This window comes from Mus pahari, chromosome 4 (genome assembly GCF_900095145.1).
Source record: "Mus pahari chromosome 4, PAHARI_EIJ_v1.1, whole genome shotgun sequence".
Lineage (NCBI taxonomy): Eukaryota > Metazoa > Chordata > Mammalia > Rodentia > Muridae > Mus > Mus pahari.
In genome coordinates this window covers 67,434,835-67,461,599 of record NC_034593.1, presented here as the reverse complement: position 1 = coordinate 67,461,599, position 26,765 = coordinate 67,434,835, and the positions used below count along the sequence as shown (strand labels likewise).

The following is a 26,765-nucleotide window of genomic DNA, read 5'->3' as shown; positions in this document are numbered from 1 at the left end:
AGTCCTTTGATATTTATAATATTCTATATTCCGGATGGAGCTGAGAAGATACAAGATGGCATAAAGAACTCAGGTAAACATTGACCACCCTTCATACGTATAATAAGCACATGTTTGGAGTAAAACTGCACTTCATTTTTCCTCTTTTACCATAACACTTTCTTGATAATTAACAGAAAAGACATTTTGTCCTTATATTTTAAAAAGCAAAGGAATGAATACCTTTATGAGAATTTAAATCAGTTAAGCGGTAACGTACTTTAAACTCTTCTCAACTCTTTTTCCATCTGTAAACATTGAAGTAACTCAGTTTAAGAAATAGTTACTCAGCTAAAGGAGAGGTGTCTGCCCAGGAGCGCTCTCACTGCCTGAGCTGGTAAGGGAGCCATATTTGCTCCAGTACACCCAGGCTCCGGTCCTTGCCTGGGAGGGAACAGACTGCAGAAGCAACAGAGCTTCTGGGACAGACACTGGCCTGGTTCTGGCTCCAGACATCTGGACCCGTTCCCCACCAGAGGAAAGATGGCCACCCAGAAGGGCTCTGTGTTCCAGAGCAGGTGAGAGAGACATAGTGTGTCCAGGGTCCCTTGGAGTCTAGCCTGTGCAGGTGAGTGTGCAAACTGCAGGCAACACATTTTCTGGGACAGGCCCCATTTGGGGCCTAAATCTTCAGCAAGGAGGCAGATCTGAATGCCAGGCCTCTGTGCACCTTCCCTGCAAGGGGAGAGCTTGCCTGCGGAGAGTACTCTGACCACTGAGACTCAGGAGAGAGCTTGACTCCAAGGACTGCTGACAGAGGCTAATAGAATCACAGAACAAACAAGCTCCAACCAGAGACAACTAGAACAACTAACTCCAGAGATTACCAGATGGCGAATGGCAAACGTAGGAATCTCTGGAGTTAGTTGTTCACGTTGTACATCGTGGTGCGGAGCCTAGTGCGCACCACGATGTACAACGTCCACAAGCAGCTTCAAAGGATAATAAAGGGAAAGCATCAACACAAGGACGGAAACTCCATCCTAGAAAAACCAACATTTTGTTGCTTATAGGAAACCCACCTCAGGGAAAAGGATAGACACTATCTCAAAGTGAAAGGCTGGAAAACAATTTTCCAAGCAAATGGTCTGAAGAAACACTGCTTGTGGACGTTGTACATCGTGGTGCGGAGCCTAGTGCGCACCACGATGTACAACGTCCACAAGCAGCTTCAAAGGATAATAAAGGGAAAGCATCAACACAAGGACGGAAACTCCATCCTAGAAAAACCAACATTTTGTTGCTTATAGGAAACCCACCTCAGGGAAAAGGATAGACACTATCTCAAAGTGAAAGGCTGGAAAACAATTTTCCAAGCAAATGGTCTGCTGCTTGTGGACGTTGTACATCGTGGTGCGCACTAGGCTCCGCACCACGATGTACAACGTCCACAAGCAGGAGTAGCCATTCTAATATCAAATAAAATTTGCTTCCAACCCAAAGTTATCAAAAAAGACAAGGAGGGGCACTTCATANTCATCAAAGGTAAAATCTACCAAGAGGATCTCTCAATTCTGAATATTTATGCTCCAAATACAAGAGCAGCCACATTCATTAAAGAAGCATTAGTAAAGTTCAAAGCACACATTGTATCTCACACAATAATAGCAGGAGATTTCAACACCCCACTCTCACCAATGGACAGATGCTGGAAACACTAAATAAACAGAGACACATGGACACTAACAGAAGTTATGAAACAAATGGAGTTAATAGATATCTACAGAACATTTTATCCTAAAACAAAAGGATACACCTTCTTCTCATTGGTTCCCAAAGCTAGGCTTGAGTGGAATTTTACCTGTGTGTCATTATATACTGTTTTGAGATGCATAGATATTTGTTCATGTCTCTAAAGAAGAAGAGACTCAACAACCCTTAATACCAATCCCAAGTAATTCCTCACTCTTTATTGTTTTTATGTTTTATGTTTTAATTTTATTTAATCTTTTTTTCACACTCCAGATTTTATCCCCTTACCAGTCCACCCTCTGACTGTTACCCATCCCATACCTCTTCCCCACCCCCTGTCTCCATGAGCATGTCCCCACCCCTCCACTCCCTACCCCACGAGACCTGGGGCCTCCAGTCTCTTAAGGGTTATATGTCAATTTCCCTTTATCTGACAGCATTTACTTGTAATTATATATCACTGTTATGATCCTTGAAAAACACTAATTATTTCTAGCAGATAGTGTCTGCCTTCTCCAACCTCACACACACAGAAAAAAAAATCAGTTAATTTTGTTTTACATTTTATAATTTTAGGGTCATACTTCCTGACACCTAGTAAGTGCTGAACAAACTAAATTTGTAAGACTCTCTTCTTGCAGTCCAAAGATAAGGAAAGATAGAATTCCTTTTCTGTATGACAATGTGAAATTCACCTACTATTTGTAATGCTGCTACAAGTTACAGACTAGCAAGAGGAAACTTTATATTTTCTTTTCCATTAATCTCTTTGCTCTCATTTTGATGAATTCTATAATGAATAATTCATGTGTCCACACAAAATGTATTTTAAATACACTTTTTGTAAACTATTTATAAACACTTCATTCATTTAGATACACACCTGAATCATTCTTTCAGGACTAAATATTTGTTTATGAGACACTGGATAGAATATTGTGAATATAAGAGAGAAGAGATGATTGGGAAGAGATCAACTAGGGTAGAGAAATAGTTACAATACTTATGCTGTGCTTAACCAAGTCGGTGAGGGAGAAGAATACACAAGCTGTGTCCCAAAGGACTAGTCTAGGTGAGGGTAGACATTGGCTAAAGGATCCCATTAACATCACCCTCCTCTGTCCTCTCTCAGTCATTCCAATGGCATTCTTTCACTCTCTTCTTTGTATGTATTTCTACACATGTACACACAAAAACACACACACTGGACTAAATTTTAATTCATTTAGTAAAGTTTGTAAAACTCTCCACACTTATGGTTAAAGTAGCATTCTCCTATAATGATGCTCTGTGTCAAAGGACAGGGAATAAATGCTTCTTTACATTTCACTGGAAGCCCATGATCAGTAAGTCAGCATGTACATTTCGAGTCAAGCACAGTCCTGTGTTAAAACACCCCAGGCCATCACAGACAACATTCATGATGGCTGTCCAACAAGGTAATAATGAAACTGTAAAACTGCTATGTCCAGCACTGTTACAGCAGTTTTGCTATAGTACATAACATTGTTCTGTTCTTGTGACAATAATATATAAAGCTATATAAATGGCTATTGTGTTGTCAATCATAATAAAGATTGGCAAAGTTGATCTGAGCACTCTAACTTTATGCCCATAAATGACAGTATTACTGTTAGATACTTACTATACATACATTTACCTTTACTTTAGAAAATATTTTGCACAGAGGCACAGTGTGCTTATATTTTAAACATACTACTTTTAATCTAAACACTTCCATAGAGAAGTATATTTTGATCATACTATTTTCTCTCACCGAACTCTTATTTCTAGGTCTTTCTTACTCACGCCACTTCAGGTTCCTTATTTCAATTAAAAAAATTAAAATCAAAACATCAGAAACTTAAAAGATGCCATCCGTTCTGTGATGGCCAACCTCTCCAAAGCATGAGACTTCAAAGGGTCTTCACGTTTATCACCTACTCACTGACTCACCCAAACAACTTCTAGATTTCCAATATCAATTCATGTTGAGTGTCTCATATAACTGGTCTGCTTTTTCAATATTCTGTGTACCTTTTAGTTATACTTTTCCATATTCAGATATTTTAAATATACAAATATTTACCCTTGTGTTATAATTGTCTACAGTATTCAGTACTGTAGCCTACTATATAAGCTTGCAGCTCATGAAAAAGAGGCAACAATCTATAATATAGTTGTGTATACCTCCTTAATATAGAATCTAGTTTTTTAAAGGACTGATCTAAGAGACATTATCCCAGTACAACACGATTCAATGATATATAAACCTTATCAGAAATTGGCATATGACTGTACAATCTATTTTTCATATTTAATCTATAGCTTTCATAAAATTTATTATGATTATTTGTATTGATTTTACATGAATTAAACATGATTTTAAAGTCTAAATCTTAGTGAAGTGTTAGGCAAAAAAAATTAAATATATAATTCACTTCATCAAAAGTTAGATGGCTTGAGTACTTTAACTCAGTAACATGGACACAGATAAACAGGAATAATATTAAAAGTCAAATTGCTTCTTTCTTGGCAGAACTACAGTATTGACTAGCAGATAAATTTTGATCGTATCAGAATACACTGAACCATGAGAAGACAAAGAAAAGCTTGTTTACCTGATTAACTTTGTGTGTATAGTTATTTGGTGTACATTGACTATTTCCCATAAGATATGAATGCATATTATCAGGTACTTCATGCTTCTGCCAACACAGTAAGAACTGTTCTAGCAAGGGCTCTCCATTATGATGAATTGTACCAGAGCTTTATAAGCTAAAACAAACCTTTCTTATTAAGTTGCATCGGTGAGACACTTTGTGACACCAATGAGAAAAGTTAACTAGCACAAAAGAAGGAGGGGAAGAAAAAGGAATAGGAAAAGAAACTAGAAGATGGAGGAGGAGGGAAGAAGAGGGGAGGGGACCTGAGGAGAGGGGAGGGGAAAAACCAAGAATTGGAGTCATTTTTGTGATAAGCCTGGCCCTAGTTTCATGGTCCATGGGATCTAGTTTGCAGAAGTAGGAAAGTCTAAAGCCATAGGCTAGAATGCTCCTAGGCAGCTGTAGACAGAGTTTAACAGGACTGGGTACAGTAGAAGCTTCCTCACAATATTTTAGAAAGGAACAAGTGCATGGTTGGGAACATGGATTCAGGCCATCTGTGTTTTGTTTTGGCACCAAATCTGGGTGCAGACTGCTTGTACCTTGGAAATCTTAGTGACTTTTGGACACAATGTGACCAGATGCCTCCTGTTCCTTACGCTACATAATAGCTGTTGCTATTGCCATGCCTCCCTGCCTAGATAGGCTATACTCTCAAACCATGAGTCACAATAAACTTCTCTTTCCTTAAGGCTTTTTTCCCTTTTTTGAGCTGTTTTGTCACAGCAACCAGAAGCATAATTAGTACATCATCTTAATGGGAACTCAGAAAGTAATTAGGATCATTTCATTGCACTTTAGGGTAAAATTACATCCTCCAAACTTAATTCATCCCCACAGGGAGTATTAGAAATTATAAATTGGCAGAAATCAATTCCACAATTGAATGCTTTACTGTAGTAACTTCTGACAACCTGTTAAACTTACCAGTTAATTGGCAATTGTTTGCCTGCACATTGGGAACATTGAAAAGCATGTTAATAAAATACCAGCCAAGATCATATGATACAATGATAGCCCTGTGGCATTCTGTAACCTCTTCACTTATGCCGAAACATAAAAATGTATCATTCTTAACTGATGGAAAATGCATAAATTTCTAAAAAATCTTTCAGCCTAAATAGATTTAATAAAATTATATTTTTCAGTATTGAGTAACCTGATATTCCAAATAATCAGAAGGCAGAGGCTGGAAGATTGCCCCAATAAGACTAGGTCAGTATAGTCAACATAGGTAGTCCTAGGCCAGCCAGAGCTACATAGAAAGCATTTACCTGTGCATCTAATGGTAAGACTTGAGTCCACCTGCCTCGGCTTCGATTCCAGGACCTAGCCCAAGAGTGGTACATAAATGGCAGCTGGTAGAAGACCACTGAGCACTACTCATCCTCCCACTGCACAGAGTTACTGAAGCTTTTAATTTTCTCAGTGCCTGGGAAGATCCCTCATCCCCAGTCTTTGAAGCAACCCAGAAGCTTGACCAACTAGACACATGCATCCTAGAGGACCACAGTGACACCTCCCTCCCTAAGAAGCCACTAAATTCTGAAATCACCTCAGCCTACACACCAATCGACAGACAGCTATCAAAATACTGAGTTGTAAATACATTTTCCTTGATAGAAAACTAGTCAAGTTTTGGTAACACCAAAATAAGAACAACAACAACAAAAAAATCTGACATGACACAGATAGCTTATAAATTCATGTCAGAAACACAACCAACAAGCAAACTCAAAGTTGTTCAGGTTCCATCACAAAAATATAAGTAATATGAGACACAAAGATAAGGAGTCATCCTCATTATCATGGGTCTTAAAGAAATGTTCTGAAAGGAAAAGAACTTAGAGGAATCTCAAAAAACACAATTTAAAAGAGAAATCCTAAAGATATTCAAGGAGTTCAAAAAAGGTATCAATTAACACCCAAATAAACTTAGAATACGCTTCTTACTGAAGCCCAGACATGCAAATAGAAGGCTAATTGAAATAGTGAAGACAATTTAGGACATGAAAATTCAATAAAGAGAAACACTGAAAGATTCGGAAAGAAAAGTTTATGTAAAAATGGGTTAGAAAACCTTACGAACAGAATAGACCAAGTAAATGAGGAAATATCAAGACTGGAATACAGGGTAGAAGAATCACTTCAGTCATAAAAAGTGGATGATTTTTTCAAAAGAAAGCTCATGAATATAATATTCATGAACTTGAAAAAACTGTAAGACATACAAATAGATGGCATAGAAAGAAAATAATTCTAGGACAAAGACATAATATTTCTTAGGATAAAATTGTTGCCTTTATCAGAGAAGCTTCTGATAACAGCAGGTAGTGGTTAATTCAAAAGCCCATAATTTGACAACTTTATCAGAATAAGCAATGGTGGCATGCTGTCCCAAATGGGAAACTACAATTTCCCTGAGCTAAGTCTTAGAGAACATTATGGAATAAGGGGCAGAAAGAATGAAAGACCCAGAAACTAGGAAGGAGGGTCAGAATGTCATATTCTGGGAATGATACAGGCATTACTAAAGTGAACTCAATACAACTGTGCTCAAGGAATACAGCAAAAGACTAGGAGGAAGGACTGTAGTGCTAAAGATTGGAAGACATACAACACAAGGTTGTGTTTGAGAAATGGCATGGCCAACTTCTCATGAACTTTATGCAGCCATCGATATCTGCATAGGACTTGCACAAGATTTGGCCCATTAATACTTCATCATGGAAAATCAAAGAGTCTATTATAGATATCATTTACTTCAGTGCTATAGCCAGAGATAAACTGCCCCTCTTCCAATGAATAACTTCTCACAGATGCTCAGGGAAGCAACTCTATTTAAACTCAGTGGGTTAAACACAAAAAGATGGCATGAAAGTAAGAGATGGACTTGTTGAGAGAAATGTTGTCAGAGAGAAGGGGGTAGAATGAAGAGGCCATAGACAGGGCTCCTATTGCTGCCAGGATAAGCCATTATTTATGCATATTCGCTTGTGTGAAAGTTTTTCCTTCTGCAAATGTGACTCTCTTATCCTAATTCAATAAAAATTTATTGTTCCAAACCTCTCTCCTGCCTGAGAAGAGACAAGATTTCTGGACAAGAGAGGAAAAGGCAAGGGGAAATGAGGAAAGGGGCTAAAATTTAAAATGTAAATAAAGAAAATATGTAATTAAAAAAAAGAGAGAGAGAGAGAGGAAAAGCCTGAGCAATTAATCATTTACTTAATACCCCACTGTTTTATGAAGAGATGCTAAATGCCAGAGACCAGAGTTTCTGGGCTCAGAGGAACTCAGACAGCCAGGCCAGCCAGGACTGCAAAGTAACTTGGACTTAGGACAGATAAACATTTTAATATTTAAAAGGCAACACTAACTATCTCGCAAGACCAAGTCTTGCCCCCACCAACACTCTTACCCCCCAACACCCTTCAAGAGAGAACCTGAATGAAGAGCTGCCCGAGCAGGCCTTTGGCTTCTGAAGGAGAGAGAAAACACAAAAATGAATTTTCAGGTAGGTTTAATTCAAATAGAAGATTAAATGGTTCTAGGAGTTAAAGACATGTAAGATAGCAAAATGGATATTTTGGGAAAATAATAAATGAAAATTTATGGCAATAAAATTATTAGAAACCGAAATCCCTGTCAATATTTGATGTGCTATGTACTCATTGGTTTGCTTTTCTTCTGTAGTGAGAGGAAAAATTAACTCCAAGTTAGAACTTCTTTTTTTCTTTGAATTAGAGCATGGAGTATATGTTCATGAAATATATTGGTATCAATAAATGAGCAGTGACTAGACATTAATTTCAGGTCTATTAAAAGGCTTACTCTACTTCATTTCATTGAAACACTAGGTTGAGTTGACCATGAAACCAGCCTAGAGCTGAGCTGCCACTCTCATAAGTCTGTCTTTTATGTCTTCCAAGCTGGGCTTCCTGTGGGAGGGAGGTTCCTATAAAGGCCTCCCTACTCAGGGCAAACAAATTTTCTTCTTTGGTGGACTTAAAACTAGAAAGAACTAGGAAAGCATTCCTTGAATTTGTTAGGCAAGTTATTATAAAATTCTCATATTTTTACCCACTTTAATTTCACATTGATATGCTGAACTAAATTAAATGTGGAACTGCAATATAGTACTTATCTAAAAAAATGCTTGAACATACTTTAAAGTATCCAGTTTATAAAAAGAAATGAATTCACCCATTAGGCAGTAGAGGCCCATCAAATGGATATGAGATTCTCTACAATCTTACCTGAGTCACACATTCAGATTACCAAATAATATTGAAAGCAGAAGTGACTTAGAAAACTAAGAATCTCTGTTCCTTGTGACAACCAAGAAGAAGCAAAAGGGGGAAATAGACCATATATATACTACTAGATATATGTCAATGATACTGCACAGTATTTAAATTTTTAAAAAATTGTGAATATTTTGACATTATTTTAAGTATATAAGAAGCATATAGACAAGAAGAAGTTTACAAGAGATAATATGCCCAAGTTCTGAAAGGTACTTATTTTTCAAGGGGGTATGACACAAATTAAATCCAATCAAGTTTTGTTCAGGCTTCTATCATTTTATTTTTTATACATGTGATAATGCTTCATAAAAAGATCCTATGCAAAAGAGAAATGCAATTATTATTAAAGGATACCTCAGAAGGGAGGTTTTCTTTTCTACTAGGTGTAGAACTATGTAAATACAACACGGGACATGCAATGCTGATGTCAGAATGGCAGCATCTTTAGGACTGTGTCCAAAAGGGTGGGAATTGGCTTTTGAGATGACAAATCATTTCTTAGTTCTTAATTCCATCTTATTTCCCATGGTATAACTGTACAGATATTTATTGTAGTTTGCTAAGCTGAAAAAAATTATCAAGTGTTCAGTATACATTTTACTAAGTAGGTGAAAGTGAGAGTAGGAAAATATGAGTATTGAGGAAACAATGATGGCCATTATTTTAATTCTACTTTTCAAAACAGGACTTTTTATTTCAGGGACTCCTTAATCATTAAGTTGAGCCAACCTGTCCACATTCAAATTGATTTTACCTTTCAATAGACAGCTTTGTTAGAATCTAAAGAAGATGCTACATCTTGTTTAGAATACTCATTGCTATTTCAGAGACAGATTGCATGCATAGTGAATGCACAGTTATTTCAGTTTTCACTAAGAAAAAAACTATTTTTGCTGAGTTCTGGTAATACTTTTCTTCAAAGGTATGTGCACAAATACAATTTATGAAAATGTCACTTTATTAAGAGCATGGGATGTGGTAAATGTTTGTTTTCTCAAAACAATCTTTAACAAAATTTTTCAGGGCCAGAGAAATGTTACAGAGGGAACTAAAGTTGACAACCTAATTTTGGTTCCTAGGACACATAAGGACAAAAAGAGAATTGACTCTACTGTGTTGTCCTCTGACCTCCACTTGTGCTTCATCGCACATGCACCATAAACACACCATTAACACACATAAATGAGAAATGATAGATAGATAGATAGATAGATAGATAGATAGATAGATAGATAGATAGATAGATAGATAGATAGATACAGGGATACATTGATAGAGAGATACAAGGATAGATAAAGATAAATACATAAATAAATGATAGATGCATAGATCGATGATAGATATGTAGCTAGAGTACTTCATATCATTACAATAAAATAAAATAATAATTAAGAAAAGATAAAAAATTTGAACATAATTCCAGATGGCAAGTGATGAGCAACCTCACTTCCACATATGAGGGAAGGAATAATTGATAAAGCAAAAGCATCATCATGTAAATAAGGTGGTTCTACTGGGTCCAGCTGTTCTGATCTTGTGCACTGTTAAAAATGCATCTCAAAATGACTACTCTGGGCATTGCTTAAAAGCTATACAATTCATATATATACAAACCATGCAAATGCAAAAGCTTCTATCAGGCTTATTTTAGAACCCAAATCTCTTATATAAGTGTGTGTCTTCTCCACTGTAGTATTTAACAAATTGAAAGAACAAAGCACTAACTTCACAGAATCAGACAGAACAAATTTAAATTTTGTCATCGTTTTTGCTATATTAAAAGCTAGACATAGATGATTAATAGATAATAATAATAGAAAGATAATAGATAGTAGATGAACAGATTAGATTACTTAATAGAACATAAACAGATGAGTGCACTTATAGTTACTTTATATAAATGTTCACATATATAAATATCTGTTGATACACAAAAAACATATTTTTGCTGTCACGTAAAATTGACTGTTTCACATATAACTGTGGTTCAAAGTATAGTTTAAATTTTGAACTAACTAAATTAACAAAAAACTTTTTTTTTAATTTATTTATTATTATTTTCTTTATTTACATTTCAAATGCTATCCTGAAAGTTCCCAATACCCCATCCCTGCCCCTACTCCCCTACCCACCCACTCCCACTACTTGGCCCTGGCCTTCCCCTGTGACGGGTCATATAAAGTTCACAAGACCAAGGGGCCTCTCTTCCCAATGATTGCCTATTAGGCCATATTCTGCTACATGTGCAGCTAGAGACACGAACTCAGGGGGACTATCCAGAGACTACCCCATCCGGGAATCCATCCCATCATCAGCCACCAAACCCAGATACTAATGCACATGCCAGCAAGATTCTGCTGAAGGGACCCTGATATAGCGGCCTCTTGGGAGGCTATGCCAGTGCCTGGCAAACACAGAAGTGGATGCTCACAGTCAGCTATTGGATGGAACACAGGGCCCTCAATGAAGGAGCTAGAGAAAGTACCCAAGGAGCTGAAGGGGGCTGCAACCCTATAGGTGGAACAACAATATGAACTAACAAAAAACTTTTAAGGATATATAAGCTTGCTACATACTCAAATGTCATATTCTATATAGTAAAGCCTTAATTTTAAGTAGTTTTATACAAAACAACAGACAATGGCTCATTAACTCCTTCTCAAAAGAGGTCCCCAGGCTTTGCTTCACTTTCTACCATAAGTGAATCATTAAAATATAGTATATTTAGCATCAAATGAACTGATTTCTAGTGACAGAGCATTAAATTTCTTGCTTTGTACACTCAGGGGATAGATCTGTTCTCCAGAAACGAAATTTAAGTATATATGTTTACTTTTAAAATGATTTTTCAGTACACAACCTTAAAAATAAGCTTTATTGAACTTGCTATATACCTTATTAAATCAACTGTTACTGTTTCATCTACACAACTGTTTCATCTACACAATAAACAAACTTGGTTATTTAAAAATTGCTTAAATTTTAAAAAGTGTTTTACGTTCAGTTATATGATTTAAAATGACTGTGTAAATCACATGTCAAAACATGTTCAAGACAAAGAGGTACATCCAATAGAACTTGACATTGGACATCACGTGACTTAGATGTGATGATATAAAGAAGAAACGTTTCTGATTATGTAAGAAATTTATTGGATTCTATTATACTTTCACAAAAGTTAAACCATTTCTTCCTACTGTAAATAAACTGAAGATATTTCTTTTAATATATGTTCCAATTCAGGACAAATGTTCACAATACTCAGGAGAAAACTGTTGACTGTAGAAAGAACAAAAGTGCAAAATTCAAGAGATCAGACCCTAAGCAGTTTGTGTAGAACTCACCTTACTGGCCTCACTTCACTGCTTTAGCACCAGCCTATACACTGACCTACATGGTTTGAGGTCTCACTTCATTTGACCTATCCTCCTGTTAGCTTTAATCATGTTCTATACTCGTGGTTCACATGTGCATATCATGCTTCCTCTAGTAGCCCTCTTTGGCATATTCCTCTATTCATCTCTGATTTTTAAAATGAAGAATAGCATTTCATGTAAAACTGATAAGTGCATGGTGTAGTCAGAACATTTGCCAATATTTTCCCTCGTGTTTTATTATTAAGAGAAAAATTATAAGAAATGAGGGAGAAACAGTGAGAAAGTCCTTGTTTCCTTGCAGAACACATCGAAAGCAGATATCATCATCAAAATTAGAGCAACCCAGTCACACGACCTCTGCTATATATTTTCTCCGCTACACTGTTGTTATACCCCATTGAACATCTCACATGTACTCTGGCTGAAAGAGTTATTACTCTACTTTGTATCTCAGCTGCATGCAGATGTACTTGATACAGTATGAAAAATGATGTTTTAAGTGTTTTAAAATAATATATTATATGACCTTGAAAAATCTCGCCTTGATTAAAGAAATGAAAGAAACAATTACAGCCTTTCTCTTCTGGATCCACTGTCCTCAAGCGTGATGAACACTTCAGATGTAAATTAAGGAGGTATACAGCTCTTAGGACTGACTTTGGTTGAAATCCCAAGGGCACTATTTTACATATTTTATTTGCTATTAAGGAATCGGTGCAGTTCTGTCAATGTCAGATTTCAAATTCAGTCTGTATAACAGCAAGACCTCTTATAACTTGTGTTCCTTAAGTCTAGGTCAGTGTTTATTACCAAAGAGAAAAAAATTGTCAAGAGTTTTACAGTGAAGTACTGCACAGGGAACCAGTTAATTTTCTCTCTACTTAAAGCTAAATGTCATGGGGGAAATGGCCTAATCATGGGTTTTAGACGACTTTCAGAGGCATTTTGGTTTATTCTCTTGAAACTAGAGATTATCAGAAGGGAGTTGACAGTTAGTGGAGGTCATTACCATCCACTGTACTGCCCAGAAGATTCCTAACATACCAGTCTTCAATATATATAAGAGACAAAGTAAAAACATAATTATGAATCTCCACAGTGAGATGTCCTACCTCCTTTTCCTTTAGACGGGAAAGAGAAGAAGAAATCATCCCTGAGATAAACCAGGGTAGTCATCAGACACTTTGAGTACATTCTTACTCTGAACAAAGCAGGCAAGAGTACCTGAAAGTTTCAAAAATAAAGCCCAAAACATCACCACCAACTTCTAGAGATGTTGTCCTCATGCCATGTATGTCTGTCCTGAACACCAGCCAATGGTAAAGAACAAATTACAACCACTGTCACAGCAAAAGCTGAATTGGTCTTCAATAAATCTCCATCTTTATTTCGTACTACTTTCTCGATTTGATATTAAATCACATAGAAAATTATGTCAATTTTGAAAAAAATAAAGAAACAGGATAAAGAGATGACTCAGCCATTAGGGGTGCCTATGGCTCTCTCAGTTTGGTTTCTTGTACCCACTTTGTACGTGTACCATGTTGGGTCACTCAGTAGTGCCGATAACTGCAACACCAGATGATTTGACTACCTTCTTTCCTCCATGGGTATCCATGTGGGATATACATGCTAGCACACATATATACAAAGATAAATCATGTATAGTAAATCATCATGCAATATCTAATTAATAAGTGACATATTTATATGGCTTGGCCATGTGTTCCCCATACAAGTGTGTACATTACAGGTATAAAGAAAAGTTTCTGACCAAGTTACACCTTCCACCAAAACTCTTATAAGGCTGAATTTCAATAACTATGAGGTTAGAATGCTACAGATCCAAAGCCTAATTACAACTTATTTTGGGCAGTCTTTTTTTTTATTAGATATTTTCTTCATTTACATTTCAAATGCTATCCCCAAAGCCCCCTACTCTATACCCTACTCCTACCCTGCTTTACAACCCACCCACTAACACTTCCTGGCCCTGGCATTCCCCTGTACTGAGGCACATGATCTTTGCAAGACCAAGGGCCTCTCCTTCTCCCATTGATGGCCAACTAGGCCATCCTCTGCTACATATACAACTAGAGACACAGCTCTGGGGGAGGGGGGTACTGGTTAGTTCATACTGTTGTTCCTCCTATAGGGTTGCAGACCCCTTTAGCTCCTTGGCTACTTTCTCATTAGGGGTCCTGTGTTCCATCCAATAGATGACTGTGAGCATCAACTTCTGTATTTGCTAGGCACTGGCATAGCCTCACAAGAGAGAGCTATATCAGGGTCCTGTCAGCAAAATCTTGCTGGCATATGCAATAGTGTCTGGGTTTGGAGGATATCATCCTGAGTGAGGTAACCCAATCACAAAAGAATACACATGATATGCACTCATTGATAAGCAGATATTAGCCCAGAAATTTAGAATATCAAAGATACAATTTGCAAAATACATGAAACTCAAGAAAAAGGAGGACCAAAGTGTGGATACTTCGTTCCTTCTTAGAATGGGGAACAAAATACCCATGGAAGGAGTTACAGAGACAAAGTCTGGAGCTGAGACGGAAGGAAGGACCATCCAGAGATGCCCCACTTGGGGATCCATCCCATATACAACCACCAAACCCAGACACTATTTTGGGCTGTCTTAAGCCCCAGAAATAACCATCTGATGCCCACTTCTGCATTTGACCTAGTATCATGTGACTAACAAATAAAACTTTTTGGAATTCATTTACTTAACAAAGCCTTAATTTCAACCAACCAAAAAACTAAAAATACCATCAGACAGCATTTGGTGCCTATAGCTGAGATTTCCAGTGATTTCCAGTAACCTATTGTACTGGATAGCTTTGTGTCAACTTGACACAGCTGGAGTTATCACAGAGAAAGGAGCTTCAGTTGGGAAAGTGCCTCCATGAGATCCAGCTGTAAGGTATTTTCTCAATTAGTGATCAAGAGGGGAGGGCCCCTTGTGGGTGGTGCCATCTCTGGGCTGGTAGTCTTGGTTCTATAAGAGAGCAGGCTGAGCAAGCCATGGGAGGCAAGCCAGTAAAGAACATCCCTCCATGGCCTCTGCATCAGCTCCTACTTCCTGACCTGCTTGAATTCCAGTCCTGAATCCTTTGGTGATCAAAGCAGTATGGAAATGTAAGCCAAATAAACCCTTTCCTCCCCAACTTGCTTCTTGGTCATGACATTTGTGCAGGAATAGAAACCCTGACTAAGACACCTATCTAATGTTTCCTCCAATGTTTTTGAAACATGCCTTGATTTATGACTTTCTTTGTTTCTAAAAAGGGGGAAAGGGATAGGGGGTTTTCAGAGGGGAAACAAGGAAAAGGGATAACATTTGAAATATAAATACAGAAAATATCTAATAAAAAATTCTTTACCAAACTATTATCACATGGAATTTGAAATAATCTAAACCTGTGTTCATAGACCTTGCCTTCATAATAAACTAATCTCTTATCTTTAAGGTGTGAATTGTGATTCTTGGTAACACAGAGTTGTCTCTATAGGCATAGCATCAGAATATGTTCTGTACCTTTAACATGTGAGACCCATTGAAAGCCCATGGAGGGTACACTCAAAGGGAATTGGGGAGCCAAGGCTCTTTCACTGTCTCTCCCTGTGTTGACATGTGATGTCAACTTATACACTATCACTATTATGCTGCTCCATCAACAGACAAACACAACTGAGGGAAAAACAAGCTTTCATTTCTATTAAGTTAGTTACCACAGGTATTGTACTGTAGTCAGCAAAGCAGACTAATAATATTTCCAGCAATGTATTTGCAAAGTGATTTGATTTATGACTTTCTTTGTCTGTTGCTAGAAAACTTATCAAATTATTACCATTTAAGAATGCAGAATTTGGAGTACCTTAAATCTGTGTTCCCGGGCAGTGGACATTCATAACTGGCTTCAAAATAAACTGTTATCCCATGTTATGTAAGAGTTATGAACTCACTACATAACAGAGGCTGGCCCTGAACTTCTGATCCTCCTCCCTATATGCAGGGTTGTAGGTTTCTGCACCATACTTGGCTTCAAGAACTTTACTTTTTGTTTTTAAGATTATTTTCTTTATTTACATTTCAAATGTTGTCCCCTTTCCTGGTTTTGCCTCCAAAAACACCCTATCCCCTCCCCACACCCACTTCCGGGCCCTAGCATTCCCGTAGGACCAAGAACCTAACCTTGAATTGATGAGCAACTAGGCCATCCTCTGCTACATATGCAGCTGGAACCATGAATCCCACAATGTGTACTGTTTGGTTGGTGTTTTAGGCACTGGGAACTCTGGGGCTACTGGTTAGTTCATTAAATTTTAATGAGTTTCTCAAGCAGAAATTTTTTCTTACTTTACTACTTTTTGTATATAATCTATCTGTCTTTCTGTTTGTCTATTCATTGTGAAAGCATTTAGTAAATTTTTATTGTTTTATACCTTATGCCATCTTTTCAAAATAATTTTGATATATCTACTTTTCATTTCCTACATATATATATATATATATATATATATATATATATATATATATATATACTTATTCCTTTATTTGTCTGGAAATTTACAGAATGTGCATGCATAGGAATAGCCGACAGACAGGTACATTTTCTGTGGTTGCCCTCCCTCCCCAGCTGGTGTTCTCTGTGTGTGCCCAACCTAAGCAGCTCAGCTATAGGTGCTGTGTGCCTGTGCTCTCTCTGCCTGTTAAAAACACCTTGTGTTTTCTGTATCCATCTCGATCAACACAAATGACATCTAAGTGAATAGACATCTTTCTTTTTTTTTTTTTTTTTTTTTTTTTTGGTTTTTCGAGACAGGGTTTCTCTGTATAGCCCTGGCTGTCCTGGAACTCACTTTGTAGACCAGGCTGGCCTCGAACTCAGAAATCCGCCTGCCTCTGCCTCCCAAGTGCTGGGATTAAAGGCATGTGCCACCATGCTAGGCTTTTTGGGTTTTGTTTTGTTTTGTTTTGTTTGACACCTTTCACCATAGCAAAAATGAAAAGAATCTCAGGGACTTGGGTTTAAACAGTTTCACTCTAGCATCTTCCAGGAACTGGCATAAGTTTTCATTCTCATTATCACAGAAGATGTCGTTTTACATGCATGCCACTGCACAGGAGTCACTCTAAACCCTCAGCTTTTGTCAGATGCACTAGCTTTTTTGCACCCATCCTTTCAACCAAAATTAATCAAAAAGAAGGAGAGGATACTTCATACTCATGGTCTTAGTCAGGGTTTCTACTCCTGCACCAACATCATGAACAAGAAGTTGGGGAGGAAAGGGTTTAATCAGCTTACACTTCCTCATTGCTCTTCATCACCAAAGGAAGTCAGGACTGGAACTCAAGCAGATCAGGAAGCAGGAGCTGATACAGAGGCCATGGAGGGATGTTACTTCCTGGCTTGTGTCCCCTGACTTGCTCAGCTTGTTTTCGTATAGAACCCAAGACTACCAGCCCAGAGATGGTATCACCCACAAGGGCCCTCTATCCCTGATCACTAATTGAGAAAATACCTTACAGCTGGATCTCATGGAGGCATTTCCTCACCTGAAGCTCCTTTCTCTGTGATAACTCCAGCTTGTGTCAAGTTGACACAAAACCAGTCAGTACACTCATCACAGAATGAATTCTTCAGATGATCTCACAATTCTGAACATCTATGTACCAAATGCAAGGGCATCTATATTCTTAAAAGAAACATTACTAAAGCTGAAACCACACATTGAACTCCACACATTAGTGGTAGGAGACTACAACACCACACTCTCACCAACGGATAGGTCAACAAGACAGGTACTAAACTGAGAAATAATAAAACTAACAGATGTTATGAATCAAATGGACATAACAGATATCTACTGAAGATTTTACCTAAACACAAAAGAATATAACTTCTCCTTAAGACGTCATGAAACTTTCTCCAAAATTGACCATATACTCAGTCACAAAGCAAGCCTCAACAGATACAAGAAGTTTGACAAAAAAAACCCTTACATCTTCTCAGATCATAATGGATTAAAACTGGATTTCAATATCAACAGAAAACCTACAAACTCAGGTGAACTGACCACCTCTCTACTAAATGACCCAGTGGGTCAAGGAAGACATCAAGAAAAAATTAAAGACGTTCTATAATTTAATGAAAATGAAGGTACAACCTACCCAATATTATTGAACATAGTGACTGCAGACCTAAGATGAAAGTTTAGAGCACTAAGTGCCTTCATAAAGAAATCGGAGAGATCTCAAACTAGCAATTTAAAAGCCCACCTAAAAGCTCCAGAACAAAAAAAAGCAAAGCAAACACTCGCAAGAGGAATAGACAGCAGGAAAGCTTAAACTCAGGGCTGAAATCAATACATTCGAAAATGAAGAGAATGATACAAAGAATCAACAATACCAAGGGATAGTTCTTTGAGAAAATCAACAACATAGGCAAACAGTTAGCCAAAGTAAGTAAATGTCAACATCCAAATCATCAAAACCAGAAATGAAAAGGGGGGACATAAGAACACACAGAGGGGGCTGGAGAATTGCTCAGCAGTTAAGAGCCCTGACTAAACTTCCAGAGGTCCTGAGTTCAACTCCCAGCAACTACATTGTAGCTCACAACCATCTGTAATGGGATCAGATGTACTCTTCTGGTGTTTGTCTGAAGACAGCCACAGTGTACTCATATAAATAAAAATAAACAGATCTTTAAAAGAGAGAAAAAACACAGAGAGAGCATATCCAAAGAAAAAAATAGTTTATAGGAGTGTAAAAAATTATGGCATTGTTCACACAGAAACAAATAAATGGATGGATGGATGGATGATAGATGGATAGATAGATAGATAGATAGATAGATAGATAGATAGATAGATATTTTTACAAGATAGAAAACCTGTCCTATAAACTGTTCTCAAAGCTATAGAGCAGTTTTGCTAAAGGTGAGATTGGATAGCAGGAAACATATATTGGAATGGAATATCTGTTCTTCAGCATACAGTTGAATAAGGGTAGCTGAAAGGGCCAGACCGTCTCAAAGTCATACAGTCCATTCAAAGTTCACCTTACAAACTAAGCCATTACAGTCCCATTGGTGGTGTTCTGCAGCATATCTCTCAGATGAGGTAAAGCAAAGCACGTGTCCTTGCTTACTGGGGCTTCTCCCAGTACGCTCTGTTTTCTCACTTACCCTCTCACTCCAATATTTCTTCTATTTTTTAGAAGTTGTAGACATTATATGGATCATTTAAAATATGAAATAAAATAGATTTATAAATATTGCTAACTCTATATGCTTTAAAATACCCTCCACTCAAACCAGTTCAATGTCAATGGTCACATGGAAAAATAGTGATAGGTGAATTATGCTTAGCCTTATTAGGTTTCCTTCAAATAGTAAAACTTCCTGTATTTGACACTTGGTGCTATAAAATCATGCTTCGTCGCTCCTGCTTCTAAGTAAGATGCTTTAAAATGATAAAGGACAGAAGTAATGCCTTGTACAGATTGAAAATCTCACCCTTTCACTCTTCCAAGGAAAGTAGGTCCAGCCTGATACTCCTGCTAAAAATCCCATGACCAATACTTCTCTCATCCTCTCTCTTCTACTTGTCTATTTGGGATTGAGAGTAGCTTGCTTGCTTGACTAAGTTTTGAGGGGTGTTCTCTGAGTTTCTTTGTTTTCCTCCCACCTTCAGTAAGAAGTAGATTTTGTGTTTGCACTAGAAAAAATGAATAATCCTGAAAAACAGTGATCTGTCATGTTCTTTAATGTTTAGCCATATTAGGTAGATCAGTAAAATGGCTTTGGTTTATTAATGTTAAAAAAGGGCCCAGAAGAAAGGGTTGTCATGTATCTTTTTTTAAATAGACATTTTCTTTATTTACATTTCAAATATTATCCCCTTTCCTGGTTTTCCCTCCAAAAACTCCCTATCCCATCTCCCCTCCTCTTAAGGCCTAGAATTCTTATCTCTGCTGTATACTTCCCTCTCTCTTTTGTTACAGAGTTTTTCTCCAGATGGTTGCATTTAAACTGTTGACAATAAGAATAATCCTGTAAACTATAGACGCTGTGGTTTCTTAGAATACATAGTTTTGAAAGCATATAATTTGAGACAGTAGGACCTAGACAGAGACCGACTCAGTACCACAAAGTAGTCCGTTTTTACACTATGTGAGTTTACTGCTCCCAGAGAGTCACATCTTAGAAAGTATTTACCAATCTGAAATCGGATGATGGCTAGCAATTACACACTATTTTCTATTAAAGGACATGAAATATGTTTCGAAGTATTAATGCATTTACGAAAGGCACCTTGTAAAGGACCTTAACAGCGTAGGGTATTCTGGAGTGCTTTTAATAACATGAGGACATTGGAAGAAATGAATGTAACCTTCTTTCATTTAGCTCTTGCAGATTGGAATCCTGTGGTCCCACTCACAAGCTCTAGAAATAAAGGTATTATCTTAAACTCCCTGTGGAGTTGTTTTAATAGAACAGAATCAAGGCTGATGAAATCATTTTCCCATAAATGCTTACAGCTCATTCATGGAATGGCCATGTTTGCCATCACTGTTGCCTCTAATGTTTATAATCAGTGTTAACACAGGAGACTTGTACAGTGAGCCAGGCAGTGTTTTTATTCTTTTGTTAACTAGGCTTGTTATTACTGTTTCCTCAATTTCCTAGAGGATTCATGTACATAATCATGTAGCTGCTAAACTGCTGGGAATTGAAGCTATTCTACATTTGAAAGCATTAGCATCTGCCAATGTAGGAGCTTCACAAATTACTGCCTGACTTCCCACTCTTTGAAAACTTCTATGAGCACTTAGCTTCGTGGATGTGTATTGTCAGCTAGAACTAGAGGATTTAGGCAATTACCTTCTTAACTAGAACGTTATGGCAATAATCACAGCAATGATGGCCTCAAAGGGGGTTTGCTCAGGTTTCATTAGTTATAGTTATTTGAATAATTTTGTTCGACTCTTTATATAATCATACTAATAATCTATTAGCAATATTCCTCCATCTCATATAATAAAACTCATTTAGAAACAAGATATTTTATACTTAGTTTTTTTATAAGGAGACTATTCATCAAGGTAGTCAAAGACATATGAGTAAAATGCATAGATGAGAAAAGGTATAATTAGAGGTAACTTGTAGTCCCTTAGCCTGGAGTTAATGATGTAGATATTTTAGCTAATCCTTTCACCTATTCTGCAGAATCATATATGTATGTGTTCCTTACATATTTATTGTTGTCTAATCTAGTAAATACCTCTAAAATACATTCAAATGCATCTTGACTTTTTAAGTATGTAGCGTCTATTGAGCATTCTACCTGAAACAAGTAGGGGTTCAAGAGCCCCAGCCTAACTGGGAAATAGTGGAGAGTTGGTGCCTTCTGGGGGGAAAGAGAATCAGTTTTCATTAGGAATTGCTCCAAACATGCTATAGTACCTGTTCACATACCCAGAAGTATATGAGCAACATTGGAGGGGATTGGTTATTATAACAAACAAAAATAAGAACAAAATGTTGGTGGCTAGAGAGATGGGAGTGGACTGGGAGACATTGGGAAAGAAGCTGGGAATGAATATGATCAAAATTATTACATAAAATTCTAGAAAAATTAACAAAAATATAAATAAATCATACATACATGCATACATATTCAACATAATGCTGAAATATAAATGATTGCATAGACATATAAAGTAAGTACTAATTAAAGCTAAGAAATATACTGTTCTAAACAAGAAAGGAGACCTGCTGAAAACATACATTAACATTTTCAGAAAAATTATCACAAAAATTACTTGTTTTATATTCCATGCATTTCTACAATTACATTTACTCTTTCCTGAATGCCAAACTTATCAGAAGTTATTTAGATCTGAGCAAAGAAAATTCAAATATTCAAAAACATAGTGCTCAATAACAAACCTTTGTTAGAGATTTATAAAAAACATGACATAAATGTATCTAGGGATGACATTTATGATATTCTGTAAGCCTAGGTCATTATGTAAATGCAAGAGCAGACATAAAAGTATGTACCATATGATCAAACTCATTCATAATCTAAAATTACTGATCTCATAAAAGGTTGGAATAGATGGTGGACAGCACAGGCTATCAGAGAAGAGGAAACATTGATCAGTGGACCCAAAGTCACAGAAAGATTTTAGAATGAAATTCTAGTATGCTGTTGTGAAATAGAGTTCTTTGATAATAACCAGTACTGTGTTTTTTCCAAAACTAGAAAATTCGAAATGATATTGTTTTAATGGATACACAAATATTTGGTTTGTTGGATATGGTACAAATATTTTGCTTGGCATAAGTATAAGTGGGCATCCCATGTTGCCAATATGTACAAGTATCATGTGTTAATATAGACAGTAATTTTTTTTTAACTTTGAGAGCCAGGGCGCAACACTGTGAAAGTAAAATGGAAAGAGAGTTGAATAGGTCAGACATATACCCACTTTGACGATACATGTAAACATAAATATGTCTTCCATTTTCCAATGTATGAAATAACAGATGAAGAAGAAAAAAAAAAAACCACTACCTCCAATCAGAATAGAGAGCAGTTTTCTGAGAAAGGTTGCTATTATAAAAGAAGTCTTCACCATCATAGAATTTAGCTGGGTTCATTACTTTGATAAGCATTTATTGTAATATACACTATCGGCAACTAAAGATACAGTTAGCAAAGCAGTAATAGTAAATGCAACTGACCAAAGAAATGTCTAATTTTTAAAAGTCATGAGACAAGTATCAAGAATATCCATTCTAATTGAATTTTTAATAAGTATTTTAAAGACATTTGCTATTCTCCCTTACATTAGAATGATTTGTAGTTCTACTCAGTGTCATGAACTAAGGATTTCAAAACTCAGAAAAAAACTTGTTTTTCATGAAGTGATAGTTTTTATATAGAAAACTCCAAAATCATTTCTGCCTTCCAAGACGCCCAACAAGCAGCTGAAAGAGTCAGATGCGGATATTTACACCCAACAAATGGACAGAAGCCAGAACCCCCAGGCTTTAATTAGGGAAAAGCTGGAATAAACTGAGGAAGAGGGTGACCCCATAAGAAGACCAGCAGTCTCAATTAACCTGGACCCACAAGATCCCTCAGAAACTGAGCCACCAACCAGGCAGCATACACTAGCTGGTCTGAGACCCCTGACACATATTCAGCAGAGGGCTGCCTGATCTGGCCTCAGTGTAAGAAGATACACCTAACCCTCAAGAGACTTGAGGACCCAGGGAGTGGGGAACTCTAGTCGGGTGGGATGGAGGAATAGGGACATCCTCTTAGAGAATAGGGAGGAGTAATGGGATGAAGATCAGACAGTGAGAGGACAGAAAGGGGATAATGATTGGACTTTACTCAACAAAACTGGAAAATCCAGATGAAATGGACAATATTCTGGACAGATACCAGGTACCAAAGTTAAATCATAATCAGATAAATTTTCTAAACAGTTCTATAAACCCTAAAGAAATAACAGCAGTCAATAAAAGTCTCCCAGCCAAAAGAAAGCCCAGGACCGGATGAGTTTAGAGCAGAATTTTATCAGACCTTCAAAGAAGTTCTAATATCAATACTCTTCAAAATGTTCTACAAAATAGAAATGGAAGTAACAATACACAATTAGTTCCATGAAGCCACAATTACACTTTTACCTAAACCACACACAGACCCAACAAGGAAAACTTCAGACCTATTTCCCTAATGAATATCAATGCAAAAGTACTCAATAAAATTCTTGCAAATGAAATCCAAGAAGCACATCAAAATGATCATCCATCGTGATCAAGTAGGCTTCAGTCCAGGGATGCAGGGATGGTTTAATATATAGAAATCCATCAATGTGATCCACTATATGAACAAACTCAAAGGGGGAAAAAAAAAACATGATCATCTTATTAGATGCTGAGAAAACATTTGACAAAATTCAACACTCTTTCATGTAAAAACTCTTTGAAAGATCAGAAATTCAAGGCCCATACATAAACATAGTAAAAGAAATATATAGCAAACCAGTAGACAACATCAAACACAATGGAGAGAAACTTGAAACAACCCCATTAAAATCAGGGACTAGACAAGGCTTCCTAGTCTTTCCCTGCCTATTCAATATAGTACTTGAAGTCCTAGCCAGAGCAATTAGACAACAAAAGGAGATCAAGGGGATCCAAATTGCAAAGGAAGAAATCAAAATATCACTATTTACAGGTGATATGATACTATACTTAAGTGAGGCCAAACATTCCACCTGAGTCCTCCTAAACCTGGTAAATAGCTTCAGCAAAGTGGCTGGATGCAAAATTAACTCAAACAAATCAGTAGCCTTCCTCTACTCGAAGGATTAAACAGGCTGAGAAAGAAGTTAGGAAAAGGAATAATTTGTGTGATTATATTATATTAATTATATCTATATTATATAATTATTAATTATATTAATTATATTATTTGTGACTTCACAATAGTCACAAATAATATAAAATTCCTTGGTGTGACTCTAACTAAGGAAGTGAAAGATCTGTATGACAAGAATTTCAATTCTCTGAAGAAAGAAATCAAACAAGAATATCTCAGAAGATGGAAAGATCTCCCATGCTCTTGGATTGACAGGATTAATATTGTAAAAATGGTTATTTTGCCTAAAGCAATCCTCAGATTCAATGCAATCCCCATCAAAATTCCAGATCAATTCTTCATAGAATTACAAATAGCAATTTGCAAATTCATTTGGAATAACAAAAAACCTAGGATAGCAAAAACTATTCTCAACAATAAAAGAATTTCTAGGGGAATCATCATCCCTGACCTCAAGCTATATTACAGAGCAACAGTGATTTTAAAAAAAAACTGTATCATATTGGTACAAAGACAGGCAGGAAGATCAATGGAATAGAATTGAAGACCCAGAAATGAACCCAAATACCTATGGTCACTTGATCTTTTACAAAGGAGCTAAAACCATCCAGTGGGAAAAAGGAGAGCATTTTCAACATATGGTGCTGGTTTAATTGACATTCAGCATGTAGAAGAATGCACATTGACCCATTCTTCTCCCCTTGTACTAAGCTCAAGTCCAAGTAGATCAAGGATCTCCACATAAAACTAATAAAACTATTAGTATCACTGAAACTAATAAAAGAGAAAGTGGGGTAGAGCCTCAAACACATTGGCAAAAGGGATAGTTTCCTGAACAGAATACCAGTGACTTATGCTCTAAGATCAAGAATTGACAAATGGGTCCTCAAAAAATTGCAAAGCTTTTGTAAGACAAAGGACACTGTCTATAGGACAAACGACAACTAAGAGATTGTAAAAAGATCTTTAACAATCCTACATATGATAGAGTGCTGATATCCAATATATACAGAGAGCTCAAAAAGTTAGAATCCAGAAAAACAAATAACTCTATGTAAAAAAAAAAAAATGGGGAACACAGCTAAATAAAGAATTTTCTACTAAGGAATACCAAATGGCTGAGAAGTACCTAATGAAATGTTCATCATCCTTAATCATCAGGGAAATGCAAATCAAAACAACACTGAGATTCCAACTCACACTAGTCAGAACAGCACAGATCAAAAACTCACATGACAGCAGATACTGGCAATGATGTGGAAAAAGAACACTCCTCCACTGTTGGTGGGATTGCAAGCTGGTACAACCACTCTGGAAATCAGTCTGGTGGTTCCTCAGAAAATTGGACATAGTATTACCTGAGGACCCAGCTATACCACTCCTGGGCATATATCCAAAAGATGCTCCAATATATAACAAGAACACATGCTCCAATATGGTCATAGCAGTCTTATGTAGAATAGCCAGAAGCTGGAAAGAACCAAGATGTCCCTCAACAGAGGAATGGATGCAGAAAAACCGGTACATTTACACAATGGAGGACTACTCAGCTATTTAAAACAATGACTTCATGAAATCCTTAGGCAAATGGATGGAACTAGAAAATATCATCCTGAATGTGGTAATCCAATCACAAAGGAACACACATGGTATGCACTCATTGATAAGTGGATATTAGCCCAAAGGCTCAGAATACCCAAAATACAATTCACATACCACATTAAGCTCAAGAATAAGAAAGACCAAAGTATGGATGCTTCTGTCCTTAGAAGGGGGCACAAAATACTCTTGGGAAGAATACAGAGGTAACATGTAGAGCAGAGACTGCCCTACCTGGGGATCCATCCCATTTACATTCATCAAACCCATGTACTATTATGGATGCTAAGAAGAAGCCTGAAATAGCTGTCTCCTGAGAGGCTTTGCTAGAGCCTGACAAATACAGAGGCAGATGCTCACAGCCAACCATTGCACTGAGCATGGGGTCCCCAATGAAAGTTAGAGAAAGGACTAAAAGAGCTGAAAGTATTTGCAACCTCATAGGAAGAACAACAATATTAATCAACCAGACCCCACAAAGCTCCCAGGAACTAAACCACCAACCAAAGAGTACACATGGAGGGACCCATAGTTTCAGCTGCATATGTAGCAGAGGATGGCCTTGTTGGGCATCAATGGGAGGAGAGGCCCTTGGTCCTGTGAAGGCTGGATGTCCATTGTAGGTGAATGCCAGGGCAGGTAGGAGGGAGTTGGTGGTT

The 26,765-nt window shown here is 37.0% G+C and overlaps 1 protein-coding gene across 1 annotated transcript in view; it reads right to left on the bottom strand.

The window, feature by feature from the left end:
- Positions 1-26,765, bottom strand: part of Fstl5 (follistatin like 5) — a 592,626-nt gene that overhangs the window by 534,979 nt on the left and 30,882 nt on the right. The gene's annotated exons all lie outside the window — the stretch shown is intronic.